Genomic DNA, 18171 nt, shown 5'->3' with positions numbered 1-18171 from the left:
TCATTAAAAATTCTCAGATCCAGATTTTCAAGGATATTCCTAAATATTTTTTGGAGGTTAGATCTCAATTTAAAGAATTAGTTGATCTACTTAAACAGAATAATATTCCATTCAGGTGGGAATTTCCACAAGGGCTGTCCTTTAACTTTAAAGGGAAGAAAATTAAAATAAAAACAAACCAGGATAAAGAACTCTTTTTGGAAAGAAATCAAGAGGATCTTCAGAAAGGAACTGTTAGTGAGGGGGAAGTACCGGACATTTCAAATCTATCATTTGGACTGAACCGAGCACCGACCGAGGAGGAACAACAACTTGGTGCAGTCGGTGGAAGAGCTACCCAATAACAAAAATGTCTCTGCAACTCTACAGCTGGAATTGTAATGGTTTGAACCACCCTCGAAAAAGGGGCCAAGTATTTCATCTATTAAAGAAAGAACATCTAGATGTAATCTGTCTACAAGAAACCCACATTGCCAGGATACATAGAAAACTTTTAATAAACAAGAGATTAGGACAAGAATTTATTTCATCAGATAGAGTTAAGAAAAGAGGAGTTGTGATTTATGTTAAGGAAAAATTTGAACCAAAACTGATTTTTAAGGATGACCAAGGAAGATACCTGGCAGTGGAAATTCAAATTTATGGAGAAAAGATGTTGATTGTTGGAGTTTATGCACCAAACGAGGGGAAGGCTGAATTTTTCAAGAAGTTGCACGAGACTTTAATGGACTTTTTGGATTTTAAAATCATAATGATGGGTGATATGAATGGAGTCGTCTCCACAAACATGGACAAGGCCCAAAGACAAACAATATCTAATGATGGAAGACTACCAAAGACTTTCTTTGAACTGACTGACACTATGGACCTGATTGACATTTGGAGAACTAGGAACCCTCTGGAAAGGGAGGGGACCTTTTTCTCTGAAGCAAAAATGACATGGACTAGAATTGATCAAATATGGACTTCTAGTAATCTGGCATCAAAGGTTAAAAAAATAGAAATCTGCCCAAAGACCTGTTCTGACCACAATGCTGTCAAGATGGAAATGAAACTGACAACAGCTGGAACCTTTAGATGGAGAATGAATGACACCCTCTTTGGAGATGAGGAAATTTGTAAAAAGGCCCAAAAAACACTTAAAGACTACTTCGAGATTAACATGAGATCAGACACCGAAAAAAGAGTTATTTGGGATGCAAGTAAAGCCGTGATGCGTGGCTTCCTAATACAACAGAATTCAATAAAGAGGAAAAAACAGAATGAGAAGAAAGAGAAAATTTGGAACCTAATAAAAGAAGGGGAGAAGAAATTGAGATCTAAGCCTAAATCTCATGAGATATTAAGAGAAATAAAATTCTATCAAACACAATATATGGAATTGATGAATCAGGAAATAGAATGGAAAATTAAACAAATGAGACAAAAGACTTTTGAGTCCGCAGATAAATGTGGGAAGCTACTGTCTTGGCAACTGAAAAAGAGGCAAAAATTGAATACAGTGACATCACTTGAAGTAGATGGGAAGTTTATTAATAAACCAAATGAGATAAGCAATTGTTTTCAAAGTTTCTTCAAGAAATTATACAAACAAGGGCCAAAAAACGAACAGGAGATAGAAGAATTTATCGGAAAATACGGCCTACCAAAAATCTCTGAAAATAATAGAAGGAGTTTGAATGAGAAAATTACAGATCAAGAAATAGAGAGCGCCATTCAGGATATGCAGCTGGGAAAATCACCAGGACCAGATGGACTAACCGCGAGATATTATAAAGTACTGAAGGATTGGTTAATACAACCATTGAAAGAAGTCTGCAATCAAATTTTGGAAGGGAAAAAGGCTCCCGAATCGTGGAAGGAAGCATTCATTTCACTTATACCGAAGACAGAAACTGAGAAACATCAAGTTAAGAATTATCGCCCTATATCACTTTTGAATGTGGATTATAAAATTTTTGCAGACATTTTAGCAAAAAGATTCAAAAAAGTGTTGTTAGAGGAGATTCACAGGGACCAAACAGGCTTTCTACCAGGCAGGCAATTGTCAGATAATGTGAGGAATATTATAGATATTCTAGAACTTCTGGAAACTGACATAAATAGAAAAGCTGTTTTGATTTTTGTGGATGCAGAGAAAGCCTTTGACAATATTTGTTGGAGCTTTATGAAGAGGAATCTCCAAGGGATGGGGGTAGGTAAGAACTTTGAAAATGGTATAAGTGCAATTTACTCTGAGCAAAAGGCCAAACTAATTGTAAATGGTATGGTTATGGACGAAATTCCAATAGAGAAAGGGACACGACAGGGATGCCCAATCTCTCCTCTATTGTTTATATCGGTACTGGAGGTTTTCCTAAATATGATTAGAAGAGACCAGCTGGTTAAAGGTATACAGGTCGGAACTAAACATTATAAGTTAAGAGCATTTGCAGATGATCTAGTTTTGACATTACAACAGCCAGAAACCAGTACAAAAAGAGTTTTGGAACTTATTGAAATATTTGGTCAGGTAGCAGGTTTTAAATTAAATAAACATAAGACAAAGGTGTTGGAAAAAAATCTTACGGTGGGGGAAAAAGACAGTTTTCAAAGAGAAACTGGTTTGGAAATTACTAAAAAGGTAAAATATCTGGGGGTGAATTTAACATCTAAGAATGTGAACCTATTTAAAGATAATTATGAGAAATGTTGGGCTGAAGTGAAGAAAGATTTTGATATATGGTCAAGATTGAGACTTTCCTTGTTAGGCCGAATTGCTGTTATCAAGATGAATGTATTGCCGAGATTGTTGTTTCTGTTCCAGACATTGCAAATTCTAGATAAGATGGACTGTTTCAAGAAGTGGCAGAAAGACATATCTAAATTTGTCTGGCAGGGCAAAAAACCCAGAATAAAATTTAAGATTTTAACTGATGCAAAGGATAGAGGGGGCTTTGCCCTGCCGGACTTAAAACTTTACTATGAAGCAGCAGCTTTTTGCTGGCTGAAACCATGGCTACTTCTTGAGAATACAGACATTCTGGACCTGGAAGGTTATGATAATAACTTTGGTTGGCATGCATATTTATGGTACGATAAGGTAAAGGTACATAGAAATTTTAAAAACCATATTGTTAGGAAAGCATTGTATAATGTATGGAATCGATATAAAGATTTGTTTGAAAGTAAAACCCCTAGGTGGTTGTCACCAATGGAAGCCAAGGCGGTAAAAAGACTGAACATGGATACAGATTGGCCAAAATATTGTGAAATTATAGAATATGACGGTGAAAAGTTGAAACTACAGAGTTTCGAGAAATTGAAACCTAAAGTCCGAGATTGGTTACATTATTTCCAGATCAATGAAACTTTTAAGCAGGACAGAAAACTAGGATTTCAGAAGGAGAGGTCAAAGTTAGAAACAGAATTGCTAGAACCCAATACTAAGAATTTGTCTAGAATGTATAATCTGCTGCTAAAATGGAATACACAGGATGAAACGGTTAAATCAGCTATGACTAAGTGGGCACAGGATATTGGTCATGATATTATGTTTGCTGACTGGGAGCAGTTATGGACCACAGGTATTAAATTTACGGCATGCAGTGCCCTGAAAGAGAACATAATGAAAATGATCTATAGGTGGTACATGACCCCAGTCAAGCTTGCAAAGATATATCATTTGCCCAATAACAATTGTTGGAAGTGTAATGAATGTGAAGGAATTTTTTATCACCTTTGGTGGACCTGCCCAAAGATTAAGGCCTACTGGGAAATGATCTATAACGAAATTAAGAAAATCCTTAAGTGGACATTTGTAAAGAAACCGGAGGCTTTTCTCCTGGGCATGGTCGGCCAATTGGTACCAAAGAAAGATAGGACCTTTTTTATGTATGCAACAACAGCAGCAAGAATCCTTTTGGCGAAGTATTGGAAGACTAAAGAATTACCTACTCTGGAAGAATGGCAGACCAAGGTGACTGAATTTATGGGACTGGCAGAGATGACCGGCAGAATCCGTGACCAGAGGAAAGAGACAGTGGAGGAGGACTGGAAAAAATTTAAAATCTATCTTAAAAATTGTTGTAAAATTTCGGAATGTTAAGATGTCAAGGGATTGGATACAAAGAATTACAGCTATAAATTGAAATTTATAAAACAGAATTTTTTTAAAGAGAATTAAATATAAAAATGGGATGAAGAATTGCTAAAAATTTTAAAATATGGATGCAGTGAAGGGGAGGTTCGGGGAAGTCGTGTTATGTTTATTTGTTTTTTGTTTATGTTGTAAAATCAATAAAAATTATTTAAAAAAAAAAAAAACGAAACGGAATATTCTAGATGCTTGAATGGAGTGTTGAGAATGTTCTCCTGTTGTATTTGAGGACGTTGAAGTGTTGACTACTCATTTCCGGCGGCTGCGGTACATTTTGTTAACGTGTCAAATTGACAAGGCACACTGTGCCAACACAAGATGTTTCGTTGTCCAATACATTCATTGGCGTTGCATTAACCGAGTGGAAGCTTGATTTAATTCAAGTTGGGAAAGAATTATATAGCATGAAATTTCCAGGACAGAATCAATTAGATAACATGAAATCTGGAAGAGCGTTGAGTGTCAGTAGCAGAAGACGGTCATGCACAACTAATCAGTTGCTGGATATACATTGGGAAGATCTGGTACTATGCTGACCCTGAATTATCTCACAAAGATAAGAGTTTTTAGCTATTTCTTTTCACATTTTCTAGTGCTTATTTGCAGGAGACTCGTAAAGATGTTGTTCTGCTCATAAAGATATTGCTCTCCTTTGGGGAAAATAAAAGTGCGGAATACAGGAAAGTGTAGGGCGGAATGAAGGAATTCTTTGTTATATGCATTCCCTCTCCTCGAAGCAAAAATAGCACTCCAGAGGTCCAACACCACCAACTCCAAACTCAGAGAGAATAAAAATAACGGTTAAGTAGTAGTGATAAAAATACCTAAAGAGAACAAGGTTAGCTATTTGGCACAGGCCACAGCTTTGTGGCACTACAGTGCACATGGGAGCATGTTGTATATGGATTCTCTGGCAGATTTTATCGAAACAGCGCTGGACACAGTGGCATAGCGTGCGTTGCCAGTTCCCGGGCCTGCATGGAGTGGGGTTAGAGGGAGGGAAATGGGTGGAGTATGCATATGCATTCATCTGCAGCTGCAGAGATAAGAAAATAAGAGTCATTATGTGGTCTGGAGAGGTCACTTCCTGGTTTGTATGGAGAAGCCGTTTTCAATGGAGCCCAGCAACAGAAGCACAAAGTTTTGTTGAGATGGCACCAGCTGTTGAAATGTTGCGCCCCTAACAATTTTGTGCCTGGGGCAACTGCCCCTGTGCCCCCCTTGTTATGCCACCAACTGGACACCAAATAAATGTGACTCATGTGCAAGCATGGGAGTAATTTGAATTCTGACTCCCAATCAGATCTGAGCTCAGACTGATTCTGGAAACTGTACAGCTTCCAGGAAAACATCGATTAGAGGTGAGGGAGGGATCTGCTTTCAGTATTTTCATTATTTCACAGTTTTAGATTTGAAATGTCAATGTTTCAGATTTGCTTTTTTTTTTTAATAATATTTATTAGAAATTTCCAATTACAACAAAATAAAAAGAACAAAACATCCCAATTTAAAATCTTATTTTCAATAACATCTTTCCAGGACTTCCCCTCCCCTCCCCCTCTTGTATTCCAATTCTTACAAATAAATTCAGCAAGTTCTTATCCCAGATTTTGAACTTATTATCATTAGCCCAATTTTAAAAATATTTTCCCATCCCCTAAAATCGACCTGTTCCCTTCCACGCGTTCCCCCCTTTAATATACAATACAAATTAAAATAATCAAATATAATTAATTAAGATAAAATTATAAAATATAATTAAGATAATCAAATATAATTTTACGCCCTTTGGATTCCAAATTTCCCTCCCCCCTTTCCCAGTTGCGTTCCCAATGTTCATCAACGTCTGATGTCTTCCTGGAGCTCCCACATCTATCTAGGCCATAGTCCTTTACCAGTCATCTTTAATTTCGAATGTCCAATCTTGGAAGGAGTCTATCTCAAAAAGGCCCATTTCTTCCATCCAGATTTTTATATTTAGGAGTAAAAACTTTATTTCTTTAGACCTTTCAAATCTGGATGTCCCAAATGTTCCCACTTCCAACTTTATCCAATTCTTGTTGTTCTTGTTGTTCTTGTTGATCTCTCTCCTCCTTTTTTTTTTTCCCCTGCTCTCCTGCACAAATGTTCTAATTCCAAAAACTTCTAATTCCTCTGCAGAGGCTCTGTTATTCAGGGACAAAACATTATGCCAAGTCCCTTCCATTCTTCAATAGATAAATCTATTGTCTCCTTTAGTGTGTAGACCTCTGTAGACAAAATAGTGTTCCATTTCTGCAGTTTCCCAGGAGATAAAAAGTTCTATTCAAATTCCAAGCCAACAATACTTGTAATATCCCTCAGCTCCTCTAGATGGATTGCAATAACTCAATTCCCTTCCAGATCACGCCCACCAGTCAAAATAGCTTGTTATTCCTTGTTTTAAACAATTTATATCCAATTTATAACAAATGTAACCAGCAAAGTCCTCGTAACAAAGTTCTCATTTTTGTTCTTCCGCTTTGACAGCTCTTTGACAGCTGTCAAAACCTCTCTTTCTCTTCTCCCGGCGCTCTCACAAATCGCTCCCAGGATTCCGGGGTGTGTGTGTGTGTGTGTGTGTGTGCTTTTTAATTCAATTCCACTTTTCTCCTCCAGCTCAGTCTTATAATTTTCCATCGCGAAGTTAGTAACTTTGTCAAAATAGGGTTGCGCTCGATCTTAGTTGTCAAATCCTTTACTTTAACTCCTCTACGACGGGGGGGGGGGCTGACTTCCTTTTTGCGCCTCCCCCGCTCGCTCCGATTTTTTTAAAAAAATTTATCCCCCTTTTTAGTCCAGGTTCCAATTACTCACGGGTTATTCTTTTAAGTCCAAATTTTCAATAGAAGAAGTCAGCGCTCTCCGTCGAATGGCATGCGGCTTCGCTCGGCAGGGGAAGCGAAGGACTCAAAGCACCCCCCCCTGTCACCCGTTCCGCAGCCTTTAAAAAGGCTCCTTCGCGGGTCAGGGGGCGCAAAAGGTGCCAGCCGAGTCACCATGTCCATGGGTTTCAGCGCCCATGGTTTTTGAGGGTCCCTGCGTCGCCGGCGCGGTAGGACCCAGCCCCTGCCGAGCAGGCTCCCTCCGGAGCTCGGAGGGAGTCCGCCATTCGGCGATGGCGCCAACCCGGAAGTCCAATGTTTCAGATTTGCAAAGTCCTAAAGTGGTGCATATCAAGAGTGAATGAAGTCAGAGCGGAGTTCAGAATGCTAACAATCCATGTGAGCTGTGACAAATTGTTGCTGCAACTCCACTTTGACCTCTGAATGATGTTCCTCCTAATGCAGAGAATGCCATGGATGAGCCATGTTTTGACATGCAAGCCACAGTAATATTTCACAGCACACTAACAAAAAAAGCCACATCTACTAAACTCAGGTGCAGACCTGCTCTGGGGGTGGTGTCAAGGAGAAACTGTATTGGTGCACAGATTTTTCTCATGCCTTTGAAGCCAGCAAAATACAAAACGTACACAGCTTATTAAGAAAATGGCAGTTTTGGAAAGACTGCTAAGCTGCTATAAAGTGCAAGTGAGTTCCTCTTGATCCTCTTTATTTAACCTGCTGCTCCAGAGAAGCGGACATGGAGCAATGGTTCCAAACTACAAGAAAGAAGATTCCACCTAAACATTAGGAAGAGCATCCTGACAGTAAGAGCTGTTCGACAGTGGAATTTGCTGCCAAGGAGTGTGGTGGAGTCTCCTTCTTTGGAGGTCTTTAAGCAGAGGCTTGACAACCATATGTCAGGAGTGCTCTGATGGTGTTTCCTGCTTGGCAGGGGGTTGGACTCAATGGCCCTTGTGGTCTCTTCCAACTCTATGATTCTATGATTCTAAGACAAAGCACCAGGACAGAAACCTGCCCAGAAGCCATGTCACCTGATCTATAAGCCCTGCTGACCAATTCCACATTTGCAGGGACTGTAGGACTGTATTGACATTGTTGCTCAATGTCAAGGAATTCTTCAAAGGCACAGAGAGAAGCACTCTCTTCAGCCAATATACAGAGGGAGCGGGGGGAAATCCTAGCTCATCCATGATGAGAGACATATCTGAAATGGATTCTGGGCTCAACGTCAGAGAGCTACATTAGTCAATAATGTGTTCCCTTCTGTTATGGCATGTGAAAAATTCCTACCTAATATAAGTCAAGCTGAAGGGAAACATTTTTGCTTCCATAGAGCAGATTCCTACGCTGGCTGGTGCTAATCATGGATGCTGTGGTCCAAAACAATTGGAGGGCACCAAGTTGGCAAATGTTGCTGTAAAGCCGTAACACCTGCTTCTGTCTTTTGTACTTTAGGCTGGCCGGGTGTGTAGCAGTGCCTGGACCTTGTAGGAAATAATCTGTGATGAAAGCATAACTCTGGAAAGCAAAATTGCATTCTGCAGAATGAATGGGGAAAGGGGAGGTGGGAGTCTGCTCTTGATATAGCCATTTGGCTGCAATTTTCTGGCTCCCATTCATATGCTGCAGTTAATGGCGTAGTTGATGGATTTGCAGAAAGAATGATGGGCTGCCTGAAGACAAAGGGCTTCAGAGGTCTTCCCTACAATCTATTTTGCCCTTAAGGGATCATGCCATCTTCCATCAAGTGGGGAGAGGGAGACTCAGGTTGTCACTGGATTCAGCAAGTGTGTGTGTGTGTGTGTGTGTGTGTGTGTGTGTGTGTGTAGCAGCAGCTAAAGTTTTGTACTTTCTGGACCTTTAATCTCACCCCGGCCCACCACTTCCCACCGGTTTACCTCACCCCGTCACAGGGATTCGAATCGCCAACCTTTTGATCGTCAAGCCCTAGTTTCAGTGGTTTAGAGCACAGCACCACCCGTGTCCCATTGACTCCATATGTGTGTGTGTGTGTGTGTGTGTGTGTGTGTGTGTGTGTGTATATATATATATAGGCATATATTGACTCCAATATAGTCATCAAAATAAGTGAAAGTAATTTACCAGCTCACAATTATTGTAATTATTATTGCTGGACTATCCAGTCAAACATAATTATGAAACACTGAGTTGTGAACAGTAGAGGAAGCTGCCCATCTCTCTAGGATTTCAGACAAGGGCTATTCCTAGCTGTACCTGGAGACCTGGGGTGAGGTAAACCGCCACTTGCCGTGCACCCCCCCCTCCGATGTGCGCCACGCCCCTCGCGGGTGGTGCCATGCCCCCTGGGCGATTCGAATCCCTGCGATGGGGTGAGGTAATCCGGTGGGAAGGTAAACGGCGCTTCCGTGCACTGCTCTGGTTTCGCCAGAAGCGGCTTAGTCATGCTGGTCACATGACACAGAAAAACTGTCTGTGGACAAACGTCGGCTCCCTCGGCCAGTAAAGCAAGATGAGCGCTGCAACCCCAGAGTCATTCGCGACTGGACTTAATGGCCAGGGGTCTTTTACCTTAACCTTTTTATTGGAGTCAATACTGAACATTATATGTTTGCATTGTTTTAAACTGTAACCCTTTGTGTGAAATTGATGAGGATTATTTTTAACTATTGGAGGTGATTAATGCAAACACATTTTTCATGAGCTAATTTGCATCAAAAACATATGTGTAAAAGAGAGTGGGGATATATCAAGCATGTTCCTTTAAGTGGTAAAATATTCGGGGGGGGGGGATATTGTATGTTAACAGAATAATTTGATCACGTTCACAGTTAAGACCTGACATTTTATTCTGAGCCCTGAATACCAGAATCATTTTGTTATCTTGGCAAGCAATTTCAATGCCGTTCTCTTGTTGATCACGATTGGCTCAGATCGCAGCTATAGAGAGACCATAACATAATAACCATTCAGAATTAAGACAGCTGTTTGAACGTCTATAGGCACACAAAGTGAAACCCCCTACAAATGAGCAAAAATGAATGAAAAAGGTCATTTTGCATTTTTTAAAAAAGAAATTTAAGCATAATCCCTCTCTCGTGAATCATTTACTAATTTCATGGTGGCATTTCAAATCTGTTTTTGAAAAGGAAAACAAAGAAAATTTGGCAATAAAAATGTTTTAATCTGATAACTGAGTATGTGGCATTCTTTTTAATTTCCACACACACTGTAATTACTGTGCATATGATTAGTGTACAAGATGCAGCTGAATTAATCATTTCTAGAGCATAGTAAATGAAAACATTGACTAGAGTACAAACCATAAATAGTCTAAACACTAATGATACTTGCCTCCAATTTTGTCAGTGGCTCAGAGGTGAATGGATGGAAAGCATTGAGCGGGAGGTTTTGTGAAGAGATACAAACCTCTGCCTGTGGCACTATTCATGTGTTACTCGCACATAGCACATGTCCATGTTGGCAGCAGAGCCAGCATTGGGTCTTTTGTGACAACCATGTGTTGGCCATAGCTGTCTGCAGATATATCCAGACATGTCATTGTTGACATGCAGAGGGCCGGGAGGCCAGCTGGCAAGCCCCAGCTGTGACATTCCCTTCCATCGGCCTGTGCTCCGACGTAAATCAGTGACCCGGACTTCAAAAGCCAGGGCATGCTATTAGCAGAGTGTACTGCGCACAAAGAATAAGTGTGAGGCTTGTGATGTCATTCTACAGCTACATATTATTAAACATAAATCAGGACAAAGAAACATGACGTCTCTCTCTCTCATGTCGTCTCAGAGAGAACAGCAAAAGCAAAAGCTATACACAAAATGGAAGTTCCCAGCATACCGTGCTGGAATGTAAGCAGACATGTGATACGCAACAATCTCATGCCTGTTCCTTAAGGTGGAAGAGAAATGTTAGCCGTCATCACTTATTTATGTGAATAGGATGCACACAACCAGGGCGCACACACAGTTGTTGTCATGAGTCCCATGGAAGGGGTGGTCACCATTTGAGGAGGAATGGGTCAGCTTGGGGAATTGGATCAGGGGGATCTAGGGGAGGAGCCCTGGTAGGTTAGAGGTTCTGGATTTCCATTGGAATAGCAAATGGAGACCCCCACTTGGGTGCCAGCACAAACATGCTGTTGGAAGGACCCCCTCTGATGGTCCCTTGGGCATGGCCACTCTAACAGCCCCAACCAAAACAGCATATTCAGCATCCCCCCCATCACCAACTCCACTCTGCTCACCCACCCAGGTCTCAGCGATGAAGACCAGGTAGGTCTTTTCATCCATAAGCAGATCATGGATGAGGGAGGTCTTACTCAGAGCCAGCCTGGCATTCAGCAACAGCAGCCACAGACTTAAGGGTGGCTGATAGGACAACCACAATTTCCCAACCCCACACCATACCTCCCCTTGCCTTGAACCATGGCGACTGGGGTTGCCCTTGCTCTTCCCGGGCACATCCTGCAGCCCTTTACTTAAAAACAACAAATTTAAAGACACACAAGTAAAAAGCAGTTAAAATCAATCAAATTTTTAACAATTAGGGCAATAAAAATAGCAACAGAACCCACCTCCAAACAAACCCCCCTAAACAATACCTCAACCCAAGTGTCTGTTCAGTCAACTTAGCTACTGCACACCAATGTCAGGTAGAAAAAGGCCTGCAAGTCAGGGAGCAGGTTTTCCAGGACTCACAGCCAAGATGGTCTATCTTGTTGGCACCATCTCATGTTGTGAAACTCTCCAATGTCTGCTTTTATGTGAGCAGCAATTCAGGGGGTCTCCAGTCCCCTGACTCAGCTTACCTGACCAACAGAGGGTAAATTCATCAGAGAGAAGAGTGACAGTTTAACTTTACCCAATTGCCATTATTTGGCATGTTCAGCTTTGGAAAATGTGCTCACATAGACAAAGAATAATTGGAAGTTTGCATGAAATTAGAAAACCAACTAAACATGAATAGATGAGGGAAAGTTCTGGCATATCCCTTTCCAATGTTAAGCCCTTGGCAAAAAAAATGCCTGCGCTTGACAGCCATTGAGTGGGAAATATATATTATTTGCTTAAAGATTTATCATTTGATTTTTAGAGCCTGGTGTAGGATTAATGCTTACTCAGAACTTATTCCAAGTGCTTTGGGTCTAGAAATTGAGCTGTAAATCTCAAAGGAAATTTCGAGTACTTTCTCAAGCTGAATGGATCATAAATACTGGGGAGGGGAGAAGCAACCTATTTTCCAGTAATTTCACTTAAAGCTACAATGGAAAAAATTGCTAGGAAACTCAACTTCATGGAGTACTCCTGGCTGCCTTCCACTCACAATTTAAGCAGATAGTACATGTATCCAAAATGGTTCAGACAGAGCTGTATCATGAGTTTTCACTGATACGTTCAGGATTTCAATGCCTCATGTCATTCCTCCATAGTCATACTACCTGCCTATGCATAAGAGCAGCAGGGATGGTTTGGAATTGCCCTCATTGTGTTTGGTACAGGAGCATCTTTTTGTCTCCAAGACCAAGCTGTGAAAAACCAACTTTCCAGCATGGCAACATAAATTACAGACTGTGGTAGTTACGTCTTGGCCACTTCTTAGGACATCCTCAACATACCTGCTTCCACGACCCCAAGGCAGCATTGCAACCTTTTAAAATATGTTTCTTTGTTTATAAGCTGAAGAAAGGAAGTATCAGCCCACCTGAAGCTTGAATGCAAAGGTAAGAAAGAGTAACCGTTGAATCACAATTTGACTTGCTGATTTGGAGAACAAGTTGTGAAGCTGGGAACACACTGTAGCTGAAGGGCTGTGGTATGAGTATATACGGTAGTTCGAATCCCCGTGACGGGGTGAGCTCCCATTGCTCTGTCCCAGCTCCTGCCAACCTAGCAGTTCAAAAGCATGCCAGTGCAAGTAGATAAATAGGTACTGCTGTGGCAGGAAGGTAAATGGTGTTTCCATGTGCTCTGGCTTCTGTCACGGTGTTCCATTGCACCACAAGCGATTGATCATGCTGGTCACATGATCAACTCTCACCCGGAAACCTACGTCCCCACAGTGGAAAGACATGTGGATCCAGAATTGGCCTCCACAGTCACTTACGGACTCACTGTTAAAACCGTGTTCATGGAAGACAGTCTTACTCGGCTACAAGAAGAAAAAGGAGAAGATTCAGGAAAGAATATCAGTCAACAGGAGAGCTCCCTGCACAGTTCGGAACCATGGAAAAACAGGATTCCACAATGAAAGACTCTCCCCCTATCTCAGACAGTCTCTCTGGAACATGTGATAGGTGGATGAAGCTAGCACATTCATGCACACACTCCTCCTTCCATATGAATGCCTGAATGGGACTCATGATTTCTCAAGATGTAGATCAGGGGTCAGCAAGGTTTACCGGCCATGGGCTGGATTACTCCCACGGAGATCGTCTGTGGGCCGGACTGGCACAGCGTGATGCCAGAAATCGCGTCTGCACATGTCCACAGCGCCAGAAATCGCTTCTGCGCATGCCCAGACACTGAAAATCGCACCTGTACAGAATCGATTTCCGGCATCTGGACATGCACAGACGCGATTTCTGGTATCTGCACATGCACAGATGCCATTTCCGGTGCCACTCGGCGAGTCCCCGCACTGCGCTGGTTTAGCGCAGTGTGCGGGGGACTTGCCAAGCGGGCAGCTTGGTTTGGGGGCGGCTCGTGGGTCTGTAAAATGGTATTCGTAGGCCGCATCCGGTTGCCAGCCCCTAATGTAGATGAAGGAATTGCAACAATGGACAGCAAAATAATGCAGATGCTCCACAGGTGATTATGGGTGCAGGTTCTGTTAGCGGTTGCCTGAGGGCACCATTTCCAGGTACCGTATTTTTCGCTCTATAAGACGCACCAGACCACAAGACGCACCCAGTTTTTGGAGGAGGAAAACAAGAAAAAAAATATTCTGAATCTCAGAAGCCAGAAAAGCAAGAGGGATCGCTGCGCAGTGAAAGCAGCAATCCCTCTTGCTGTTCTGGCTTCTGGGATAGCTGCGCAGCCTGCATTCATTTCATAAGACGCACACACATCTCCTCTTACTTTTTAGGAGGGAAAAAGTGAGTCTTATAGAGCAAAAAATATGGTAATCCTCAGAAGGAAGAAAAAAGCTTGGGTATCAGCCCTTTCATGTTGTGGTAAGGGCTGCCCCGTTGTTCAAACAAAGCTCCTTTTATTTCACACCCCAAACTCCATCTTGCATTAAATAACGTTTACAGCAGCGAAACGTTACCGTTCCCATAATCGCTTTTAAGAGCAAACGTGTGTGGCTCTCTTTCAATATTTCAGTCACTCGGTGAGAACAAAAATAGAATTAGAGTTTGTGATAACACAATTAGTGTCAGGAAGCAGCACGGTAAGTGTAGCAGAGCTGAATCCGTCTCACTTTGAGTCGGGTGTCACCCTCAGAATATAGCATCACCCTTAAAACAGCAGGTGCTCAAAGAAATGGGTGCTCAAAAACTTGGGGAGCACAAAGGTGTCACTCCCTCCTTTCATGTCAATTGCAAATTTATTGCAGAAATAGTGCTGCTCACACACACATCTTTTTTTTTTGGGGGGGGGACATGACACCATCAGCATCAAAATGTCAGCCTGTACTTTAAATTTACTCTGTGCCACAGTTGTGCTCCCTAAGATCCCAAGGATCCTTAGAGCCCCAGATAAGCTACTGTTTGGGCTTAGATACCCTTCTAATATCAGAACCCACAAAGTGGTTCATTTCCCATAGTGTTCCCTTCCTATGGCGCTAATAGATATTTTGCATTGCAGGGTTCCCTTCCCCCTCCACTGTACTTCTCCCCTTTTCTCACCTGGCTCACCATTGGGCAGGTGGCGCTGTGGTCTAAACCACTGAGCCTCTTGGGCTTGCTGATTAGAAGGTCGGTGGTTCGAATCCCCGGAAGGGGTGAGCTCCCATTGCTCTGTCCCAGCTTCTGCCAACCTAGCAGTTCGAAAGCACACCAGTGAAAGTAGATAAATAGCTACTGCTGCGGAGGGAAGGTAAACGGCATTTCTATGCACTCTGGCTTACGTCACGGTGTTCCGTTGCACCAGAAGCAGGTTAGTCATGTTAGTCACATGACCCGGAAAGTTGTCTGTGGACAAATGGTGGCTCCCTCAGCCTGAAAGCGAGATGAGCACCACAACCCCATAGTCTCTTTTGACTGGACTTAACTGTCCAGGGGTCCTTAACCTTTTCCTTACCTTTACTTACCTAGTCCCAATCCTTACCCTTCCCTCAACATTGACCTCTCCTTCCAACCCAACTCCTTTCTTTCCTAGTTTCCCTGGCTTATTTACCTTGCCCGGCAGCCTGCTCATGATCTGTAAAACCTTCAAATCCCATCTGTCTTCTCCCTCTCTCTATATATCTCTGGGACCCCTTTCCATTGCTTTTTGCATCTTGCCTAAGGATGGGTGAATTTGTTAATTTTGGTTTCCCCTTGTCCCCCCCCCCCGTTAAGTTCCTACATATGCATTTTAAAAAGTCTTCATGAAAATTCACCAGTTTAGTGAATGTATCTCCTAATACCCACATATTTTTTATGTAATCTTCATCCACATTATCCCAAAGCACTTCCTTCCAACACAATGCCTGCTTGTGTCCAACCCCAGGGATGGCAGTAAGCCATAACATCCTATCCAGTTGTTTCACCTTCACAGGCCAGGCCTTGCTCCTTGGAGAAGGGTCACTGCGAGTGGGTCTGCATTTCCTCCTGCACACTTCCTGAGATATATTTTTTTAAGTGACGGAGGAAAGCAGGGAGGAATGATTATGAAGAGGGACAAAAACACGCAGCCCAAATACATTCATTCAAGCTTTGCCCACTGGTGTAGATGACAAGTGGTGGGATAGAGATGAATACCCATAGCTGAAAAGAACAGGAATGTATGGAACTGAAGGTGCCAAACCCAGAATAACTGGATCTTAATTCCTCGTCTGCCATATGAGTCCCACGCTCCCTGAAAGCACCCTTTACTCTGCTTGAAACTGATGCTCTGCTTCAAACATCCTTATTTTTCAGGGGGATTTATAACATTTATTGAATTTTAGGTGCGGGATCTTTTAATGTTACCCTGCACTGCTGACGATTACTTGGCAAGATATAGTATTGACTTCTCCACCTATCATCATCTTGTTGAGACGTTAGATCAATGGAAAAGGCATTGTAGCCTAGACAGAGTCAGGATGAAATGCATAGATTGTCTGTGGGATTCCTCCCCGACCCCCCCCCCCCGTTTTTTAAATTTTATTTTAAGCATTGAATTCTCCATCTAAGGATTTGCTTCTTAGAGGTGAAAAACACTCTAGGGACTCTTGGTACACTGTTTAGTGGCAAATATTCAGCCTCTCGCTACTTACCAAAGGAATTCCTTTTTCTAGCCCCTTGCCTAGCAAATACCTTTGGGGCTCTTTCAGAGATGCCTTTTTTAAAAAAGAAAAAAAATGATGTTGGTGTGAATCCATATCTCATGAGGTTCAGCTGAGAGCCATGGCTCATGAGCAACAGTTAGAGTGCTGGACTAGGAGTGGGGAGACTCAGGTTCAAACCCCCACTAAACTGTAAAACTCACTAACCTGAAGCCAGTATGGTGTAATGGTTAAGAGCGGTAGACTAATTTGGTGAACCAGGTTCGCGTCTCCACTCCTCCATATGCAGCTGCTGGGTGACCTTGGGCTAGTCACACTTCTCTGAAGTCTCTCAGCCTCACTCACCTCACAGAGGGTTTGTTGTGGGAGAGGAAGGGAAAGGAGAATGTTAGCCGCTTTGAGACTCCTTCGGGTAGCGATAAAGCGGGATATCAAATCCAAATTCCTCCTCCTCCTCCTCCTCCTCCTCTTCTTCTTCTTCTTCTTCTTCTTCTTCACTAGGTGTCAGGGACTGGGCAGAGGAGGAATGGTGGAGACCGCCTCCCCATCGTGACCCTTCCAGGGAGGAGGGAGTGGAAGACAGTATAGACTGAGAACAGAGTTTTGAGGGAGGTCACAGCTCAGAGGCAGATGAGGGGAAAAGTTGGGAAATAATGGGAGAGGAGGAGGCAGAGCCGGAGCAGCAGCTGGCTTACCCGGTATCATTAGAAAGCATCCCAGACCCTTCATCTCCCAGAACCCGGCCAGCCTTACAAGTAGGAGAGCAAAGACCTCAAAGACAAAGGGCATGTATCGCTGCCGCAGGAGTTCTTATAGCAAAGAACTGGAAGGGAGTCAAAATACCCACAATAAGTTTGGCAAATCAAACTTATTGAATTTGTTTAATTGGCCCAAATGACGGCAGCTATCAGAGGTCAAACAAATCAAAATTTAATAAAGGAATGGAGTTGCGTGAATGAATATATGAAAAAAACCACTGCTCCGGTACAGAAATATTGATATGTAAAGAACAAAGTTTGTAAGGGGGAAAGGTTACAAATTCAAGTAAAATCAGAATATTTGTCAAATACAATATAACAACACAACTGTAAAGATAAGTTATAGAATTAAGGTCAAGCAATGATGGAAGGAAGTCAGATTTTAACTCACATTTTGATTTATGTTGAAGTAATGGTGGTGGGGTGTGTGTGAAGTGGTGGAATGTTTTGTGTTACTAACATGTACATATATGTAAACCTTTCTTTCTTTCTGTTATTTTGTAGAGATAAAAACTTCAATAATAAGAAAAAGACAAAGGGCATGTAGCAGCACCCATCGAAGCGATGAATAAGGAAGTGGGAGAGACAGGTGGTGGAGATTCATTTGGGACAACTCCATTGTCCAAGAGGCTGGGTTCTATAGCCTTTCTCTGTAAATACTGAATAGAAAAAGGACAGAATGAAATCTTCCCTTGTCTTTATACTTTCCTGGGCAACAGCCGTGAGTCTCTGACAGCATCCCAAAATGGAATCCTGTGGCACTGATCCAACCTCCATTGTACAGTACTCCCCACTGCTGCATCTCTATTTTTCAGGAAGGATTCGAATACATGCAGCGTTTGTGCAGTTGAAGTGGATTATACAGGAAAAATGCCCTTCTCTTCTTCCATCCTGCCCCACACCTTCATTTTCATGGGTCATCAGCTGTGATTTTCTCTCTCTCTCTCTGTTGTCAGACTGTGTCATGACATGCACATTGTCTGTGAGCATGTCCCAAGAACCA

At 42.3% G+C, this 18171-nt stretch overlaps 1 long non-coding RNA gene across 1 annotated transcript in view; it reads left to right on the top strand.

Moving 5' to 3' along the window:
* The window catches only part of LOC309335108, a 69729-nt gene extending 51892 nt beyond the window's left edge, over positions 1-17837 (top strand). Inside the window, exon 5 of the long non-coding RNA XR_014153349.1 lies at positions 17673-17837. This is a non-coding gene — a long non-coding RNA (uncharacterized lncRNA). The remainder of the gene's footprint in view (positions 1-17672) is intronic.
* The last annotated feature ends 334 nt before the right edge of the window (positions 17838-18171 follow it).

The sequence above is a fragment of the Podarcis erhardii genome (assembly GCF_964252035.2).
Source record: "Podarcis erhardii genome assembly, chromosome: 2".
In the NCBI taxonomy this organism is placed as follows: Eukaryota; Metazoa; Chordata; class Lepidosauria; order Squamata; family Lacertidae; genus Podarcis; species Podarcis erhardii.
Note: the sequence above shows the minus strand (reverse complement) of the source record. Positions and strands in the feature narration are given on the sequence as shown.